Below are 21746 nucleotides of genomic sequence, written 5' to 3'. Positions count from 1 at the left end.
GGGAGCAAGCTGCCGCCGCCTGCCTCCTGTATGCACAGGCTTGCTGCTGCCTCGCAGTGTGGGGAGTGGGGGAGATGGTGGCTCGCTCGCTCACTCGCTCGGAGATGGTTTAGGACTTGCTGGGAGACCTCTGAGCGAGTGAGCCACTGCTGCATGAGCCCGATGTCGCCTCGCGCTTGCCCGATGGCACCTTACCGGCCCGCGCCCCCAGGTGCCCCCACCTCACCGGCCCGCGCGTGTAGCTGCCACCTTTCAACTGGCCCCCTATCGAAAAAGTTTGAGCACCCCTGATATAGAGAGCTGATTTTGGACATCTAAATGTATTGCTTCCAGGGAGAAGTGGGGCTAAGGTACCACCAGGTTACACCATATTTTGGAGGCAACAAGGCCCTCCCCTCCTTACTGCTGGAGAAGTTCTCTGAGGCCACTGTTATGACTTTGGCAAATAGTCAGTGCAGTTCATGCTAGACCCCCAGGGTGGGAGAGGGCCTTGTGTGCCCAAGCTCCAAGGTGACAGCAGAGTCCATCTACATCTCAAGGAGGTTCATCTTGTCTAGCAAATGAGGAAAGAACAAGGGGTTACTAGCCCTTTGCTAGTGCAGAGGGAAAATTTGGCAACATGGAATTTCAGAAGCAAATAATTGCTTTTTTCATTTGAATTTTGTTGTTGTTACATGCTATCAAGTCATATGTGACTTATAATGACCCTATGAATGAATGCTCTCCAAAATGCCTGGTTCTTAACACCCCTTCTCTGATCTTCTAAGCCCAAAGCAATTGATCCATCTCGTAGTTTGTCTTCCTCATCTTCTTCTGCCTTTGGCTTTCTTTAAAAGGATTGTCTTCTACAGGAAGTTTTGCCTTGTCATGATGCATGTTCAATAAGTTTAAATTTCTTGTAAACTGCTCAGAGTCTATGGGAATGGGTGTATAAATATTAAAATAAGATAAAAAGTGATACTGCACTAGCATTGGTTTCCACTAGTGCAATATAATTATGGCTCATGCTAATGTTATGTCAAACACAGGATGGAAAGGGAGGAAGCATTTAAAGAATGCATTCAATGGGGAGCGCTTTCCTTCAGCTTTGGCTAATCCATCAGCTGGGTCCCTACCTGGAGGGTAGGGACGCCTAGCAACAGTAACACACACACTGATTACTTCCCGGCTGGATTTCTGTAACATGCTTTACGTGGGGCTGCCCTTGAAGACAGTTTGGATACTTCAGATGGTTCAAAATAGAGCTGCCAGGATGCTGTCAGGGACTGGGTGTTATTCTCATATAACCCCAGTCCTCTATCAGCTCCATTGGCTTCCCATCGAAGTCCAGGCTCAATTCAAGGTGCTGGTTATTACCTATAAAGCCCTAAACAGCTTGGGACCAGGATACCTTAAGGAACGCCTTTTTCCCTATTTGCCCTCCCACCCCCTGAGATCGGCAACAGAAGCCCTCCTTCGGGAACCCTCTGTGAAAGATGTTAGGAGACAGAGTACCCGGAGGAGGGCCTTCTTTGCGGTGGCGCCCCAACTATGTAATGTGCTCCCCAGAGAGGTCCGCCTGGTGCCGTCATTATATGTTTTTCAGTGCCAGGTTAAGACCTTTTTATTTAATCAAAATTTTAATATGTTTTAATATTGAATTTTATTATTGTATTTTGTTAATTTGCAGCCAGAGTGGGTCGTCAGTTTATTTATGCTGTTAGCCGTCCAGAGACGTCAGTAATTGGACGGCATACAAATTTTATAAATAAATAAATAAACAAACAAACAAACAAACAGTCTGGGATGCACCTTTCTGATCTCTTCTGGTCTAGCACCCTGCTCCAGAAAGTGGTCAAATGTCCTGGGAAGCTGGTAGGCAAGGCAAGGCAAGGAGATCAAAGAAATACCCAATTACAGAACATTTAAAACTTATCAAAAGTTTAGATGGGTGTAAGGGTAGCGATGAGCGTGGCTTGTAGACCAAAGCTTTCTGGAACCTGATTGAATCCACCCAATATGAGAGCCCTGTCTTCCTCTTCCACTGGTCACATAGAATGCTGAGAAAACTGAGAAATTAAAAGGACTAGCTGGGCAGGTGGCCAGTCAAACAGATAACAGCAGTCTTCATGTTCTTTCCCTAGGTTTTGCTTAGATGCTCAGTGATTCACTGTGACTTAAATAAACACATTAAGCTTCTATTACTTACTTCCCAAAGTGCAGCACTTGAATGGAACATTATTCTTTCCATTAATTTGAAGCCATTCTGCACTGAATGGCATATGAAAACTGCCAAAGATTTTCCTTCCTGTTCCTTTGATTCACAGTTTCAGTTAAATTTGAGTTCTTCTGAAAATGTTGTGGATCAATTTATACTTCATTCTCTACTGAAACATTTTCTGCACTCTTCAAGCCAATGGGGAACACATTTTCATTTGTAAAGTGTCTCACTTGGCATACGAATCTAAATTCCATTTACATTCTTTTACTTCAGATTCAGCATTTGGTGCATATTTTTAAAAGTTACCTCCAAACTAGTTCTAAAAATTGGGCTGGCATTTTTTATTCTTCCTGAAAGATGCATGAAGGTAGCCATTAAGTAAAGGGTTATTTTTCGCTCTGCTATTTTAAAAGGTAGTTGAGAGGTTGGTTATACATGGAAACCCTCTTTAAAATCCATGGGAAATTCACACTGCAAGAACAGGATCATTCAATATCTACCGAAAGAATGAGAATATTGAATACCTTCTTCGATATGTTTACATTTTCCTCATGTTCTTAACAGCTTTTCTGAATTAGACAAGCCAAAATTGCTCTTCTTTATTTTGTATAATAGACATTGGATTAGGTGGGGACTCAGGCATGCTTATGGTAGGCATATTAAATCAATGGGCAAAGTCAGACATAACTACTACACTTATCTTTTCCTAAATTTTGTGTTTTTACTTTTTTCAAGTGGGTTATCTTATTTGACTTTTAAAAAGTGATAGAGAAATCAACCTGAAACTTGTCATAGGCAATGCTGTAACAAAAAGGAATGGGAATATAATTTTTAATTTTTTTAAAATTTTTTTTTAAAAATGGTGTATATGTCTGTGTGCAGGCTGGTGGCCAGAATCTTATTTTGATACAAAACATATCACACAAGGAAACAAACTGAATGTTGTAAATTTGTGAATGAAGGAGATGTCATTAAGGGAAACAAATTAGATGCATGCACATACAAAGATACCTGATTGAGTATCTGCTAAACCCACCTTTTATATGAGGCCATTTTAGGCAAATAATTCATGGTCTAAACCATACATTTTATTCTATTTAAAACAGTTTATCCCACTTCTCCAGTTGCCTGATGGGAAACAATAGCCCTGCAGTTCCATGCATGTCCCATATCCAAAATGCCTTGGGTTCAGCCTCAGTATCTCCAGCCAGAGGCATGTCAAATAGGAAGGCTGAGCAAATTTCCCATTTAGGGAGCAAAGCCCTAGGTGGTTGAAGAACTTTTGGGTAAAGTAGAAATGCTATTCCATTGGTCAGAAAACGCCTGCCCCTTGTGGTTCCTGGTATGCTAGCAAAAGCTGCACTGGCCATTTTGTTCTCCCTGTTCTGTATTATTCCATGGGTTGTTTGGTCATTTATTAGCATTATTTATGCAGCACTTCTGATTTGAATAAGTCCCATGGTGAAATTTACCCCACCCACCTCATCAGCCATCTCCAATGAAGGGCAATTCAAATCAGAGAATTGGGGAAAACCAAGCTGTAGGGAAACCCCATTCACCTCTTGATATGGTTTGTGCAACTCTTGGTAGCCAAGAGCCAAGGGAGGAACAGAGATTGTTGCAATACACGTGAAAGAATTCAAAGTGAAGCAAATTTTCCATGCCCCAGTTTGGGTGCTAATTCTAGAGCCCATCCTTATAAACTGGAGTGGAGAAGTGAGACCACCCACAAGCTTTTTTGATGATACCGTTGCATATTCTCTATTTGGTTCACACAATCATTTGTTCGGGATGCTCTGTTTCCTGAATGTTTCTGTGCTACTTCTCTCACAGAGGTGGTGTGTCTGCATACTCCGGTTGCTGAGGAGCTTGGCCTGCTTGCTCCACCTGCTTGAGGGATCCTGTGATCAGCAGGTTCTACATCACGTATATGGAATGTTGCATCAGATGGACCTTTGGTCTCATCAGCAGGGATCTATGTTCTTGAATGGATGAGCAGGGTGGACCAGATGGTTTACAAGACCTGCTCCAACTCTATGGCCCTATGACTGTTGTAGTATCAGAAACAGGAAGTGGACATCCCTGTTTGTTTCAGATCATTTTGTATAAAAATGTACCAAAATTTGTAACTTTCATAATATTCATTGTACAATTCTCTTGAGAATTTAAATAAAATGTTTGGATTGATATTGTAGTTTTGTTTTCTCCCACAACTCCAGAGAGTTTAGTGTTTGACTGTTAAAAATCTGGGTTTCAATTCAGGCATTTTTTGGCATTAAATTAACATTTTCACTTTTTCCCCCTGGCAGGTTCCCATTTATCTTTAACTGATAAATGGGAAGCAGGCACAACATGACTCTTCTCTTCATGCCCACTGAATTCAGCCAGTGCAGTTGGATGGAAATCTCATTTCATTTCTCCAAGGTACCAATATTTGCCAATTTCTGTGTAAGTCAGAAAGAATTTAAGATTTATTTTAAAAATGAAATGCTGAAGAAAGCCAAACTGTTGTATTTATCCATCCCATTTTGAAGCCTGATGAGAACATAGGGTGATAAGAATTCTGGAAGTATCACTAATTCTCAGGTAGTAGAATTAGTGAAGTCTCTGTCATGCAGAGTAGTCAGTCCAGGAACAGATGGACTGCTGTACTGGTGCAGGACAAGACACTTTGCAATTGAATGCCTTCAGATGTTTCAGTCCACAGCTTACAGAAATCCCATCCACAATCTAGTCAGACACTATACTCAACCTCTGTGGCCTTCCTTCGAGTGCCAACTCCAAGCAAGGCCTGGAGGATGTCAACGAGTGGCAGGGCTTTGTCTGTGGTGGCCCCCATCTATGCCACCTGCCACAGCCTGCCTGTCACCAGACTTGTCATCTTCTCAGCACTAGGTTAAGACACTCCATTATGCCATACCCTTTAGAGATTTATTTAACTATCCAGGGGCTTCAGGTGATTACCCATCCCAGGTGATTTTCCTTCCAAGTGTCATTATTACGTTATGTTTAAGTTATTTAAAATTCATTTCTTTCATGATATTGTATTGCAGTTTATTGCCTTATGTGTAGTTGTAAACCAACCAGAGAGCTTCAGCTATGAGGTAGTATAGATATTGATGGTGGTGATGATGATGGTGGTGGCTGTTGCAGAGGACAGCTGAACATTCACATCCAAAGCATTGGCAGGGCACCAGATTTGGAGGGCCATTGTAGAAAAAAGCCTCGTATGATTTACAGAGAACCACGTTGTGCGTTCCATATGACTCTCGAGACACAGTGCCGCTCTTTCTGAATTGCAGGTCAAAATAAGGTGATCTATATACGTCTGTTTTCTTGCAGTGATTTCTGACTGAAGTATCTCCAGGACCTGGCTCACTGTTTAGAAGGCATCATTTTTTCTTCTTTAAATAATGCAGAAAAGCCACACTTTGATTTGGGCATAATAAAAAAGTGCAGAAACAGCAGAAAATGGCCATGCAACTTCGGTTTTAATGAACAGAAACCCAAAGCACCCGTCCTCTGAGCCGCTGCGCCATCTTTCAACTGCTATCGCAGCCTCCTCCTTTTTTCCGCATCAAACCCGAGGAAAAGAAATACTGATTGGCAGGTTCCACGGCTTGTGTGAATAACCATGACTATATATCTTGTCAAAAATCAGTGCATACTTTAAAAAGAAGAAGAAAGTAAAATACAGAGATGAGAGGCATAATCTCACGGTCTCCGATATTCTCATTCAAATTTCTTTTCTATTTAGATTTCACTATATTTCCTTTAAAAAAAAAACTTTCTGCTGCAGGTCCTTATATATAGGACAAAAAAACCCCCCACTTCTGTCATTTAAAGCATGATGAAAGTGCCCAAAGGGTGGGGGGACTATTTTCAGCTGTTTCTCGTTAGAGTACTTTTTTGCCACTGTGATAAAAGCTGATGCAAAGAAAGAAAGATGACGAGTCATTGATGAAGATGAAGAAGTATTTCTGATCAGCCATCTGTTCAACCAATTAAACCCCCATCAGATAAAGTTGTGCGTACATGTAATATAGCTGGTTAATACATACAGATTTGCATATATATACTTAAGTCTCTCTCTCTCTCTTTCTCTCTCTCTCACACACACACGGCTGTACATTACTTGTAGTTTTCTACTCAAGACATCAGTTCCTGTGTAGAGAATGGCTAATTATATTCACATGCAGAGAGGTTCTTTACATTCAAAATGGGATTTTGGCCCCTTTGGAGAACAAAGACTTCGATTAGCAGCCTTTTCTTTTAATGGTCCTTATGCAGCAAAGTCCAAACACTGTAATTTTACTTGGAGCGAGGAAAGTTACAAAATACCCTAGGTATCTTTAGAAGCAGCTGCAAAAGTGGATTCACTTCTGATGAGATTGGTGTTAATTACCAGTAAGGACTTCAGTTATAATACTATTTAAATCATTTTAAATTATCCCTCTCAAAAATTAATTTTTCATCAAAGATTACCCACATACACACACACAAAAATCATGATATCATCTCTGCAGCTGCGATTTTAGTAATAATTTCATCTATTATTACCAATGTCAGTTAGATAAAAGAAAAATGGCATCCTACTGTGCTGATTCCAGCATAGGCCATATATAGAAATTTTTAACTATCACTTATAATCGCCTTGATGAGCTTAAACCGCCTCTCAATTAACACCCTAAATGACACTGAGACATCTTAATGGAGGATGTAAGTAAAAAGGGGGGGTGTATTTAATCAAAGAATACAAAGTGAGTCTCTAAGTGAAAGGCGGGAGTCCCACACACCTCGTCGTCCAATTCCATTCAGAGGTTTTGGACTCCTCATCAGGCTGGCTAATAAAGCGGTAAGATTGAACCTGGGGCTGGGGGAGGGACATTCCTGCTTGCTTCTGTGTGTCCAAGGAAAAGAGATCAGAGAAGACACACAAACCCAAGAAAACTTGTCTGCCAACACAGAATCACACATCACAAAATCACTTATGGACACATTTACTCATTTCCTCCTTATGGAATGCTAAGCAGGCATACGAACATACATGCATAGATACAATGATTGGTCTTGTATGGAAGTTTATGTATTTATTTGGTTATCTATTTGGATATATAAAACCATGTTCCAATGCAGTTTCTTGGAGAGTATCTACCAGTATCATCATCATCATCATCATCATCATCATCATCCTTCTCATGAATTCATCCTGAATGAAGACGTCATTCACCAAATAAAAATGGATCAGCAGCAGTTTGATTTATGGGTCATATGACGTGTAGGTCTTTTGCCCCCTGTCCAAAGTTCAACATCTTTTGTGTAGCAAGTTGACAAGACTGCAAGGAGGTCCAGTGACTCCAACCCTAAATATTGATCACATCACTGGGTTTGAACTGTACTAAAGTTAAATGTAGGTTATGTTTACTTAGTGTACCCTTAACTGTCCCTTAACTGTTGATATGATGCTCCAAGTGACCCTTCTCTCCCTGCCCAACCACCCAGGGCATCATGCCACCAGGTGGGCGCCATAGCACGGCATGTGGCAGGCTGGCATTGGATCACCTGACCTGGCAGCTGCTGGCACTGGCATCTTGGAGGGCAGCCCCACTGCAGGAATTAGCAGCAGCTCCACAGTCAGCCCAGCATGATGCTAGGCCATGCAACCCCACTCCAGTTGCAGTGGCCACCTGATCAGGCAATTAGGGATGCAAGAGAAATTAATCTCAATTCATTTTTTATCAGGATTTATCCTGTTTGTGCTTTCTGGACCAACCACAAACTCAGACATAATCCGAAGTCAGAGTCCCATGTATTTCTGAGCTTGTGATATCCCTTCAAAAGTATTCAACAAGATATATACATTTGAAAAATGGACCTAAACATATGCAAACTCATCTTATTATGTATTATGCACATACTTATAGGTTGCCTATAACTGCCAAGGCCTTCCTAAGCAACTTCCAATACATTAAGCATATTAAAACATAATAAAACATATTAAAACACTAACAAATTAAAATATCTATAATAACAGTATAAAAAATGGGCCACAGCATTCAGGGGCTAAGCTTTAAAAGAAAATTCTAAAATTTTCTAAAATCTTGGAGCAAGGTTTGAAATGAAGCTTGGAGAAATTGGCTGGGCTCAACTTTTGCTGATTTGTATGTACATCCAGACAGGCCATCTATGGCCACCATCCAGCGAAGCCAACTAGTTGCTGGAGTACCAAATTGGAAAATGGATGCCAACACACAGAAAGGCAGTCACACAGAGAGGGGCCTTCCATTGGAATCTCTCATGTCTCCCCCAGCTACGTTTTCCAGGCTTCCAAGACATCTGGCAAGATGCTTCAAACATTTTGCAAGACACTGGAAAACCACAAATTTTCTTGGGTCCATCATTTAGCACCATTTGGATTAAATATCAGGCAATGGGCAAGCAGCATGCAAAAAAGCCTAATCTGATTTGCTCCGCTGTTTTTTCCTTGGAGGTACATTGCTAATTAATTCATTGTGGTATCATTATTACTAACCTCTGTAATTTCTTCAGAATCTCAAATAACTTCCAAAGAAAAGAAAGGCAAAAAGCACAATGCTATGTAGGTTTAAAAAAAAAGCGGGGGGACCTACAAAAATTCTCAGAAATTTTCACTAGGCTGTAGATATAGCTATATGAAAATATGTTTGCAGGTGCTTCTTTTTTCTCTCTTTTGCCCTTCTTTTTCTTTTTAGCATACTTTTAACAGGATCCTTTAGCAGACCTGCCCTAAACCAGTTTAGGTTCATTTAACTGAAGATTTAATCTTGCAGAATGGAATTTGTCCATTGTTATATCTTATGCTTGGAGGAACCCATCATGGCTAACTGGACAGGTACAAGGATGAATGATAATACATCATCACATTAGCAAGATACTACCTTTACCCATGAAATCCTGAATAAAAACATAGCCCAGGAACTGTCTTCATTTATTCCTTAGAACAAGTCAGAAGTAAATCAAGAAATGACCAACAGGATGAATTAATTAATTAATTAACTAATGGTTCTGCAATGGATTAGACCCTAGTACATATTAATCATCTTCTCAATCTCTGAAATTGCACTAAATGTGCATTTGCTGTTTAAAGGAGGTGAAGAAGGAAGAAACATTCCAAATGAAAATAACAAGGATTAATTTTTGTTTTAGTTTTTTCCCTAGCTGAGGTTCACCGCTGGTGAATTTAATGTGTGAAAAATAGCAGTATAGATGAACTATATAGATGAATTTTATATACTACACAATGATTTTGGCCCAAGAATGGTCCTTCCATGAGACCTAGAACGAAAGCACAGTACATTATCTTTGAGATATTAACAGCAAGGAGCTGCAGTGGAAAACAGACCTACGGATGCCTGCGAGACAGTGCTGTAATGGCAAATTTAGAAGTGTGTGGGGGAGTCTCATCATGATAGTCAGATACAGCTCAAAGCCACACCCACATCAAAGCCATGCCCTAAGCCACACCTCTTTCCAAGATTATGCAACTTATGATTATACAATAAAAAATTAGCTTTGTCAGTTTGTCTGAATTTCTGTTAAGTAATGAATGCAAGATGAAGGGATCTCTTTTTAAGGTGAAACAATGAAGGCTTCTAGAAGGTATCAAGTTATACATTTGAACTTTCTGTGATCTGGAAGCTGCTGCCTGCCTCTTCAGTCCTTTACAACCAAAGTGTAGGCATAAATAATCAGGATTGTGGGGGTCAGATTAGATGGGAGGTAGTCTTTGGAGCAGGAAAGGCAAGCTGACCATATGTGGCTGAGGAGCACAGCTGTGTGAAGGATTCTAAGAAATCTCACTGAATGTACAAAGATTCCCTCACAAAATCTACCACCCACCAATGAAGATCTGTTGCCATAGACGCATAATAGCTGACAAAGGCCCTGCTTCCCCCTCCACATCTCCCGAGAAGCAGTGGGTGACGCTTGTGCTGTATTTGGGGCTTAATTCTTGGTGAGCACCCTATGAACACTGGGCATGCTCACCAGTAACTTGGATTCCAAAGCAGACTGAAATCCAAGAAACCAGAACAAGGGAATTAGACAGATTTTCTGCACAAAACTGAACTGTATCCTCACATTTCCCTATCCCACAAAAGTTTCCCCAGTCCCCTAGGGGAGACTTCCTCAATCTTGTGCCTTCCAAACATGTTTGGACTGTATCACCCAGGATTCCCAGCCAAAGGTCTTGCTAGATGGGAATTCTGGGAGTTGAAGTCCAAATGCCTCTGCAGGCCACCAGGTTGGTGAAGACTGCCCTAGAGCCCACATTGGCGGGTGGGAGGGGGTATAACAGGAAGTGCAAATCCACAGAACAAATTTGGGATCCAAGCCACCATATTTAGGATATCAAAATCAGGGACATGGGTGCTTGCTTGCTTGGTTACACATAATTGTACTGCAATTCTGTTGCACTGCAAGGTCAGTCAGCAAAATAAGAATAAAATAGTTGCCATCTGAGAATAGATGGCATTACAGGCATGTATGGTTGGAAATGGTTTTAATAATCACTGGAGCACTTGTTGGGCTGTTGAGGCAATTGAGGAAATTTAAATAGGCCTAAAGGCCCATGGTCTGAATTCCCCACTCGTCTCCAAAATGGAGCACTCTTAAAAATGTGAAAGCACTGCAGTTGGAAAGATCAGACTTCTGGACACACGCCACATGGAACAATTTAGAATGAGTGGAGCACTTCAACCCATTAGTCCCCTAGCCCAACTTAAAAAAAAAAAAAAAAAAAAAGATAAGCAACTCATTTTGGATTTGACTCTAACAGCGTTTTACAGTCAAACACTAGAAATGTCTCAAATGCAACACCACCTAAATATTTATTAGGGCTAAAATGAATTTTCATAGGCCAATATTTTCAGCATGAAAAATGGCATTTGTGGCATCCCAAACGCTCTGCCAAATCTCGCCTTTCTGTTGTCATTAGTGCTGCTGCTCCACGGTTTTGCTCCAGTTTACTGCTCCTATTGATAGCTGCTTTAGCACAATTGATTTGAAATGGGACTTGCTTCCTCTTGTGTTGAAGTGCGCCAGCTGATCAGGTAGCATACAGCTGCAGTTCCAAACCATGGCACCACACAGGCCATCAGAGTCTATTGATAACTTTGGAAAGCCAAATCAGAGTAAAGAGGATAGATGATAGATAATGGACAGATAGATGATGATAGATAGATATAGGGATGGACGGGTGGATGGATGATACACCGCTGGACAAGTGCAATTCAACCAAGAGTTGCCTCAGTTTCCCAGTCTGCCAAGGCCCAGGATTGTTTCCGCCCCTGAGGAAGTCCTACAAATCCAACTGTCCAGGCAGGCGTTTTTCCTGCAAAAGCCAACCCTTTCTGTCCTGCCACCCACCACATGGCCTGCTGGGGCTGGTGAGGGTAGCCCGTGTGCAGCACTAGGGCCTCGCAAAGCCCTTGGTCTCATGACATGATTTCAAAAGGCTGATCCAGACCTCTGACTGTCCCTCATCCAGTAACCTGTTCAGCTGGGAGGAGGAGAGTGAGATGGGAGTGGCAGAACTGGGGGGCCACCCAGAGGGTTCTGGAAGGCCTACCTCCACAGTGCCTGCTGAAGAGAATATTTAGTCTTACAGCCATATTTTTCCCGTGTCGATGAAACAAAAGGCATCATCCACTGGTGGAGGAAGGAGAGAGGGGCCGAATGGCTGAAGAGCCCATTTCAAAGGCAGCCAGCATCCCTCAGAGCCTGTGCTTGTACTTGGTTGTGCGCTATCTCTTGATGTCATGCTCATTTATGCAACAGATACAGAGAAGATCTGACCTGTCTGTGATTTGTCACCACAAAAGGTGATACCTGCACCCATGATGTCAAAGCCTTTCAGGTTCTTTATATTGTGCAGAACAGAGTTGTAACTCCTTTGTGGAGCGGAAAAGCAAGAATGCTGTTTCTTCCATTTATAAAAGGCAACTTCTGTTAATATATCAAGGTAGGATGCCACTAGAAAAAGGTGGGGAGGTGGAGGAAGGTTTAGTTATCATCCTCAGCTATATGAAAAATACATCAAGAGATATGTTTTGGAAAGAGGAAAGGATGAATGCAAAAGGAATGAAATGTAATTGCTTTGCAGTGCAGATACATTTTTAAAGACCAGAAAAACAACAATCAGACATTTCCAGGGAAAGGCTGAGATAATTACTTTATTATTTAGTAAAAGAAGATTATTTAAAAGGGAAACAAGAGTAGGGTGCATTCGAAAAAGAACCAAAGAGAAAAGTAAAGAACGGGCCTGCATTATAGTCATTCACACACATTCTGTCATAATTACAGGGAGTTTGTCGGTTAAATGTTGACATACTCCTAATCATAGCTAAGTCTAAATGCCTTAGTTATGGCAGGGGGTTAAAAAAAGGAATATTTGAGAATAATGTGAATTAAAAAGGCAAGTTAGTTTAAATTTCTGTTTGGTAGGGCCTGAGGCCTACAACTCTAGTGGGAATATACTGTAGCCGGAGGGTTGATGAATGCCCCTAATGAAGTTGGACAACCTGGAATAAATGCATAAAATGATTTTAAATATTGATATGATGTCATTGTGTATCTGAAGGTAATGAAATGTTCATTTTCTGAGCCAAGCAGTTTGCATTTAATTTAAGAAAGGGTGCTTTAGTTATTTACAGTTTAGTAGCTGAATGCATAGACATAGAAAGAGGGGAAAAACTTCGTGGATAAAAAGTGTACGCAAATAGCCAAAACTGGTAGCACATACTTAATAACAGGCAGTCATTTTTCTTGGTAATTGGGCCCACCCATACATTCAAAAAAGGAGTGTAAAGAAAATGAATTATTTGACAGGGATCAGTTATAATTAACCAGCTCCATGCATACCAGAGGGTATGTCAGCAATTGACAGCTGCTGCTCAACACAAATATTCTTTATAGAGCTGAAATGGGGATAGGCCAAAATTTGAAATCTGACAATATTTTCCCAATTTGAAACTGCCAAATTCAAATGCGAATCCAGGGAAATGTTTGACAAAAATGTTCCCTCCATTGCAACAGCTGTTGCTTAGGAGAAAAAAGCTGGAATGACTTTCAAAAATGTCTGAATTTTACACCAGAAACCTGAAATTTCATCTTTGAAAAACTGTGATAACCTGAGTTATTTTGTGTTTCTATCTTGAATGTGTTTTATATTTCTTATACACAGCTAGTTTGCTCAATGCAAAACCCTAGGTCCTGGATAAGGAAGGATGACAGAAATACTAATAATGATAACAATAATAATTACTATTTTTCAGATTATAATTTCAATTTGATTCAATAATCAGATTTAACTGGACCTTAGCAACTTTAGTCCAGTCTCAAACATACTATTTCTGGATAAGTGTGTTAAGAAGGCAGTGTCTCTCTGACTCCAGAAAGTCCTGAGTGATACAGATTTTATAGAACTGGATTCCAAAATGGATTCAGAGTGGGATACAAAATTGAGACTGCTTTGGTTAGTCTAGTGGATGATCTACGACTCATGATTGGCAGGGAGAGTCTCTGTTGGTCTTGTTGGATATCTCTGTAGCCTTGGATACCATTGACTATATTCTCTTTCTGGACCATCTGAGGGTGTTGCTTTGCAATGGTTCTGCCCCTCCTTCTCAGGTCAGTTCCAGAAGGTGATGCCTGTGGCAGTCACTTTTTTAAGAAGGAGCTGACTTGTGGAGCCGTTTAACATGAAGTCATTGGGAGAGATCACACCCAGATCTATTTCTTCTCAACAGCATCTGCTGCTTCTTCTAAAGATAAAATATTGGCTGAAGTAGGTAATGAACTAGATGTGAAAAAACAAATTGAAGTTGAATCCAGACAAAACAGATGTGCTTGCTATTAACGGTTCAAACACAGATTTGGAGGTGAGGTTCTAGATGTGTCAGATATCCCAGATTCTGTCTTCAAAAAGGAGCAGAAGATGTATCTCTTCCAACAGCATTTTCCTGTTGAATGCTTTCATTTAACATGTTCTTAACAGGGAAGTCATGGGCAAGACATTTTGGAGGCGTTTCATTCATAGGGTTGCCATAAGTCAGAGAGGACTTGAGGAGGAGAGCTTTGCGAATACCCTGGATCAGCTGAAAGATGAAGAAGGAGTCCTGGATCAAGTCAAGTTAGAAGAAAAAAATGGAAGAAAAATGATGAAACTGAGTTTGTTGTGCTTTGGGCACATCACAAGAAGGAAAGTCTCACTTCAGGAGACAATAATTCCAAAAAAAGTTCTAAATAATTCCAAAAGGCAGAAAGAGAGGAGGCATACCAAATATGAGATGGATCAATTCCAAAAAGGAAGACACAGCTGTGAGCTTTCAAGAGTTCAGCAAGGCTATTGGGATTGGGACATTTTGAGCAGTCCCATGTGTAGATAAAGCCCTAAAACTCCCATCATGCCCCCAAATAGACATTTTGACTGGAGTTTGTTGGGAATTGTTGGACTTTTTCTGTCTAAGCATGCCTAGGATTGTGCCCTAAATAACCTTATTCACATTCAAAATTATGTATTTTGTTCCTGCTACTCCTGCATTTACTTCCCCACCATCTGTCACCTATGTTCCCTTTGGCCCTCTTACCACAACCTTTCCTGCTAAAGGAATACTTAATCTATAATGTCTCACTCCAAAGTGCACATGGGCTTCTTGCTTCCCCAGGACTCCTGCTCCTTTCCTTGGAGAACCCAACTTTTCATGTCACTTAATGGGATTCATACCGAGAATGGACTGTTTCTTCTGAAGCAAATGGGCAATTCTTTCTATGTGGAGGAAACTGTGCATTCAAGCCCTAATGGAAGTAGTGGAAACATGGGTGCCAGAGGAATTCAGATGATTCACCTTCTGAAGTGAGTTCACAATAAGGATTAAAATGCCCCCATCCTTAGGAACAAATTCTACAGAATGGTCTGAGGGTTGGGGTTTGGGTATCACAATTACAAGTTTCTGTTTGTTTTCTTTTTAATGGATGTAGCTTCTTGAAGGTGTCTGGAGAAAGTCAGTGTAGCATAGTGGACAGAGTGGGATTTAGAAGAGCTGAGTTGTAGCCCCCTCTTAGCCATGAAGCTCACTGGGTGACTTTGAGCCATTCACTGACTCTCAGCCTAACCTTTCTCGCATGGTTGTTGCATGGGAAAAATGGACAGAAGTGTCTCCTACAAGTGCCCTGCAGATAGGAAAGGAAGAGGAGGAGGAAACATAGAAACAGAGCAAGTCAGAAGGGTCCTCCCAGGCCATCTAGTCTGACCTCCAGCACCAGCTGGCTCCGCTCACGACATGTGTGAGCAGAGGAGGAGGAGAAAGCATGATATAAAGGTTGTTGTCATCACCCCCACCCCCACAGCTGTTCCTATGGAGGTTAAAATAGACCAAAATGGGCCTGCGAATGACAAGAAATGAGGTCTCTTTTGGGGACATCTGAGGCACTGTTCAGCTTTTTTTAATTCTGTTTTTTTTCTCCTCTTCTTTGGACTTAAGGTAGCCATACACAAAGAAAGACAAAATGCAGGAAATTTGGAATAGAAATGTCATACACAACCTTTCCCCTCCCACATTGTTAATTTCAGCATGACTGTTACCTGCCTCATGAGCATTCTTCCAAGGTCTAGATGTTGAATGTAATTGAATTTAGCATGTGAAAAATGAACATTAGTCCATTTGAAATAGAATATAATATATGGAGAACATCAAACACCAAAAGAAAAAGAAAAAAATAATGGGGTAGGGGGAAGCAGGTCCTTCAAATAATCAGCATCTTCAAGCTCAGAGGTTTCCTTCTCTTAGACCATCATACAGAAAAGCTTGTCCTGTTCAGTGTATGGGATGCAGGCAGTTCCACCTCCATCACTAAGATTTGGTGGGTTTTTCTTCATCCAGAACTCAGGAGGTATGAAGATATATTTATTTATATCCCACTTTTCTCCCACTGTGGAATTCAAGGTGGCTACATGCAGTTTGGCTCCCCTTCAAGCTCAGACCAGCCCCAGACCTGCTTAACTTCAACAGGGTGGGTGCCTTATGTGCCTTCAGACCATACTCTTGGCCTTTGTTTTCAGAGGGACTCCACACACACACCTATGACATCATCATCTTGGCCTTCAGTGAGCTTTGGAGATCAATAACAAGCAGAGCAGGTGTCCAAGATAGGTATGGATGGGCCTACGTATTGCTGAGGAACCACCCCAGTGGGGTGCAAAGAGTGAGTTCTTTGGAGCTGCTCACTATTGCAACTTGAGTCTGGCTCTTGCTCTGGCTAGACAATGGGAAGGAGAAGGAGCAGCAGGAGATAACACAGCCTGCTTGCACACTAGGTCTCTGCCTGGTACAGCAGCATGATGAGAAAGAGAATGCAGAGCAATAGAAGCTGGTGGCTGTGCTGATAAGAAGGTAGACTCCCTGAAGAAGAGGGCCCACCAAGAGTTTGTTGTACAGGACAGAGAATAACAGGTGCATGTTACAGAAAGCTAGATTCCAGCTGGATAGCAGGAAAAAAATCCTGACTGTTAGAGCAGTGCAGCAATGGAACCAATTACCCTGGAAGTTGTAGGCTCTTGCACACAGGAAGCATTCAAGATGCAACTTGACAGCCATTTGAGAGCAATGGTTTAACTAGGTGTCGTACATTGAGTAGGGGGTTGGATCTGATAGCCCTCTGGCCCCTTCCAATTCTACTCTTCTATGATTCTGTTCTATGAAAGCAAGCTTGGGAAAAGCTCATGCATGTATATTTAGAGATGTTTTGTGAGTTTCCTTGTGGTCTCTGGATGGAGCACAAATGCCCTGGGAGTGAAACAGAAAGCGTTGCTCTGCCCTCCCTTCTCTTCTGAAACATACATAAAGAATTAAGTCATGGCAAGAATTAAAAGGTGAAGTAAAGAACATAGAACAATTCATTGATTGTCAGTTGGTCTCAAAATTAAAATAGAAAACTCAGACAGGAAAAAAACATAAGGAATCTTACTGATTATGAAACTATAATTAAACATTAAAAGACCATCTCTTAGGACAAATTTATACATTATTGCTTAAACATGATACTCCCCTTCTCCCCTATGTGCCCTCCCACCCCTTGAGAGCCAAGTCAGAGCCAAGTCAACTCCTCCAGGAGCCATCCTTGAAAGAGATCAAGAGGGCAGCTACCCGGAGGAGGGCCTTCTCTGCGGTGGCACCCCAATTGTGGAACACGTTCCTCAGAGAAGTTCACCTGGTGCCAACGCTTCTATCTTTTCAGCATTAGGCAAAAACTTTTTTATTCTCCCAGTATCTTAATTGATAAATTGTTTTAGCGGAGGATTTACATTTTATTCATTGGGTGCTGGGCAATTGTTATTCTTGTTTTTGTTTTGGTTTTTGACTAATCTGCTGTAAACTATCCTGAGACTTTTAAGTATGGGACAGTATAGAAAAGTTTTAAATAAATTAATAGTATCAACAAGTTAAAATATCGATGAAGGGCTGATCACAGATCTTTGAAGAAAAAATACAATCATCAATGGGAAGCCTTATAGACTGCAAGTCAAATGTTAGGAGAAAGCTGGTATAAAGTGCATTTTCAGTAGTATATTACCTTGAAAGATATACATGGATAAGACTGTTAATGGAAAATGTTGGAAATGTAAAGAGAAAGATGGGACTTTCTACCATATGTGGGGGACATGTGATAGACCTAAAAGATTTTGGAAGCAGATACATATGGAAATGCAGAAAGTACTTAAAATGGACTCCCAATAAACACTAAGAATATGCTATTGAGTATTGTACCAGAGACTACCCCAAAGATTATGACAGAGTTATTTAAATACATGACAACAGCAGAAAGAGTGATAATTGCTTCGAAGTGGAAAGCTGAAGATTGTCCAACTGTCGAGGATTGGAAAAACAAGTTAGGTGACGATGCAATAATGGCTAACTACATTAACAGAAGGCCAGTCAAATGATTTACTCAAAGAGAAAGCTTATTATGAGCAATTTAATTAATTGTTAAAGAAAATATAGCTTTTATAAATGTTAGTAATTATTACTTTGAACTTAAAGCAACAGACTAGACAAACTTTGTAAGACTGAAAATTGAATTGCTTTGATGGGATTATAGCCGAAGAGATTTTTTTTTTGCTTTTTTAACAAATGTGTTTAAATGTTGATGTCGGGTGCTATACTTGTGGATTGAACCTTAGCACCTTCCTTTATGTTATCCTATTTCCTTTAAAGACTGTTTTTAAAAAATTAAATGTACAGAGAAACATAAGAAGATGTCTTGCATCAGACAGGGGTTCAACTAGTCCAGTGCTCCATACACATGGTAGCAAAACAGCTGCCCAAGGTTTTGCTCAAGCAGTTTGAACGCAAGACCTCTGCCTGCTCAAGCTCATACACCAGTTCCAGTATGCAGGCATGTCACCTTGGGTGAAGGAGGTAGCATATAGTCTCTGATAGCTTCTGTCCTCATGAATCTCTCCAATCCTCTTTTAAAATCTTCCAGATTGGTGACCATCACCACTCCTGTGGCAGCAAATGCAGAAGAGTCAACAACTCGGCCCGTGTCATCTAGCCCCTTGCAAACTCAATGAGGATCCCTTTCTAGCAAAGGTAGCACTGCTAGGCTTTACTTTAACCCAGAAGACATGGGATCCAGTCAGCTCAATAGAACCCAGGTGTTTTGTTATTTTTGCAATCTTAGGCAGACTGTGAAAGAGAGATGGTGGTGGAGGAGGAGGAGGAGGAGGAAGTTTGACTCTACACAATGTAGAGTGAAACTATGGAATTCACCGCCTTGGGAAGTGGTGATGGCTGCTAATTTGGTTGGCCTTAGAAAAGGTTTGGACAGATTCATGGTGGAGGAGGCTGTCAGTGGCTACTGGTCTTGCTGGCTATGAGCTTTTTCGTAGACCAGAGGTGGCCTGCCTGCATTCACCAGTTGCTGAGGAGCCTGGGCAGGAGGAGGCCTTGCACACATCCTGCCTGAGGGATCCTGTGAACAGCTGGTTTGCTACCATATATATGGAGTGCTGGACCAGATGGCCCTTTGGTCTGATCCAGCATGGGTTTTCTCATGTTCCTACTACATAGCCATTAAGATTTGCTAGCATTCTGCTGGCCATGTGTCCTCTTAAGCCAGTGGTCCCCATACTTTTTTAGGCTGCTTCCCCTTTTTCTCTTGGGTGACAAACCTAGTGCCCCACACCTGTTTCTTTGTATGTGTTCTATTGCTCTGCTGCACATTTAAAACAACCAACCGCCTTCCCCCTGGATCATTCCACTCCCCACAAGAGAATCATTGTCGTAAACAAAGGATATGGCCCAAGACCATTCTCTATTTTGAAGATGCCCCCTAGTGAAGGACTATGTAGTCCAAATCCAGAATAAAGACAAAGCATTATCACCACCACCACCACCACGTCTTCAGACGGAACTGCTGAGGCTTAGATTTACCTGTGAACAGCACCTGGACAGCAGACTGGGTAAGGCACACCAGTCAGTCACACTCTTCCATACACTTCTACCAAAAGTGTAAGAATTGTCTCTCAAGAAGAATGTATACATAAAATTAATGGAAGCATTTGTATACAATCTAGCTTCTCTTTTGTCCTTTATTTTGGTGATGCAAAATAAAATGCTTGTTTGTATGGTTATTTCACAGATAATGCTTTACCGTACTATTGAGTTTTGCAAGTGGCTTTAAATATTTTGCATTGACAAAGCCAGTAAATTTCATTGAAACTAACAAAGAAGCGAAACCTTCAGGTCTGAACCTGCATGGAGAGTCGATCCCATCCATGTCTTTCTTTCAGCACTTTCCTGTACTCGTGCTGACCTGCATAGCACTCTGCTTGTTGGCATCTGCAAGTTCTATGGAAACTGACAAACTTCCCTTCTCCCTTCAGCACATTAAATGAAATTGATTTTTGAAAATCTTCTAGAAATGAAAACCTCATCGCTCTTTGTTGCCCATTAGAATTAAGTCAGAGATCTGTTCCGTTTATTAAAAAAAAATGCACCAGGAGCTGCTATTTGGTGATGGAATTTATCTGTAAATATAATTAAAAATCCAACCACTGAGTACTCCGAATGAAGGGGTAAATATTCATTGCAATGCAGAGCACTCGAGCTACGTGATTCCCATTAACGTTAATGGGAGTCCTATGGCTAAATCCCTTAGCATTGTGATAAAAATTTACCCCCTAGTGTTTGCAGATGGAACAAAAGGATTATCTGACATAGCAACAGAAGAAGAAGAAAATAAAATTCAAAAGGCCTGAGTGCTGATGTTTGGGCCAGGAAGAGATTGGGCTGATCAGCAAAAAGGAATATTCTTCTGCTGTCAGTTTGATAGAGGCATCCAACTTCTGAAGCTTTCTTTAATATACCTCATTATTATTATTATTGATGATGATGATGAGGCGGAGGAGGAGGAGGCATTTCAAAGGGATGGTTGTCTAATTTTCGAAACCTGATGGATGGTAGATCCACCTTTCTTTCCCTTTGGCTTCTGAAGAAACAAGGACCAAGACCTCAAATGCTGTTTTCATTTATATCTCCAGCACTAAGATGTACCAGGAGACAAATGCTGGCATATACAATCAGACTGGTTAATTGCATGTGCAAATGATTGCTGGGGTGTGCAATCACCCACTGAGTGTGTAAGTGCTGGCTTTCACATGATGCACCCCCTTTTGAAAACAGGTCTCCGAATATTCTAAAAATGCCACTTACAAACACCAGTAGCCAAAGAATGGTCTTAAGTGCCTACCATTCATTCGTGAGCACTACAGTAACTCAGAAATGGCAAAACGGATTTGTTTATGCTTTTGTGCACTGGGCTTCAGTCTGAAGTTGAATTTTTATGGGCGAGTTTTAAAACCTTCAACAATAGAGGGTTTATAATGGAAATGCTGATAGACCGTTATTATAGTGCTGGCCATAAATACAATACCATTTCATTTTATATAACATCTTTCATACAAACTATCACAAAATACTTTATAGTGAGTACTATCAATCGTAAGCCAGGAAAAAGAGGAAGAGCATTTAAAGGCTGCTTTTTCTTGGCTTGGTCTTCAACAGATGGGAGGGGGTCTTGAGAGCGATGATAAACACGAGTGTTACAAAAGACTCATGCACTTTACCAGTCAATGCGGGGGAAGCGGGGGAGGCAGGCATTTCAAAACTATTCCTGCCCACAGGACAACTGATGGCCCACATCTAGAAAAGCCATGGGAGAAATTGCGACTTCAAAGGAGAAGAATAAAAATGCTTAGCTGGAGATGTGCTGGGATCTACAGCATTGTAACCAAATGCTGGCCCATGAGGACTCCAAGATGCATTATTTTCCATTGGTCAACCTTGTATGGCCATGATGTCCAGATGGGGCATTCAGAAGTAGGGAACCTCTTTTCCTGATGAGGCCTATATTCCTCTGGACCCTGAGGGCAAAATCCAACCTTCCTGAGCTCCCAGTGCAGTCTTCTGGAGCTCTCCAATTTACATGCACATTCTCCTGACCCTAC

This window comes from Varanus komodoensis, unplaced genomic scaffold, assembly GCF_004798865.1.
Source record: "Varanus komodoensis strain SLA01 unplaced genomic scaffold, ASM479886v1 scaffold3, whole genome shotgun sequence".
NCBI lineage: Eukaryota > Metazoa > Chordata > Lepidosauria > Squamata > Varanidae > Varanus > Varanus komodoensis.
The sequence above is the reverse complement of the archived record's forward strand: the minus strand, read 5'-3'. Positions refer to the sequence as shown.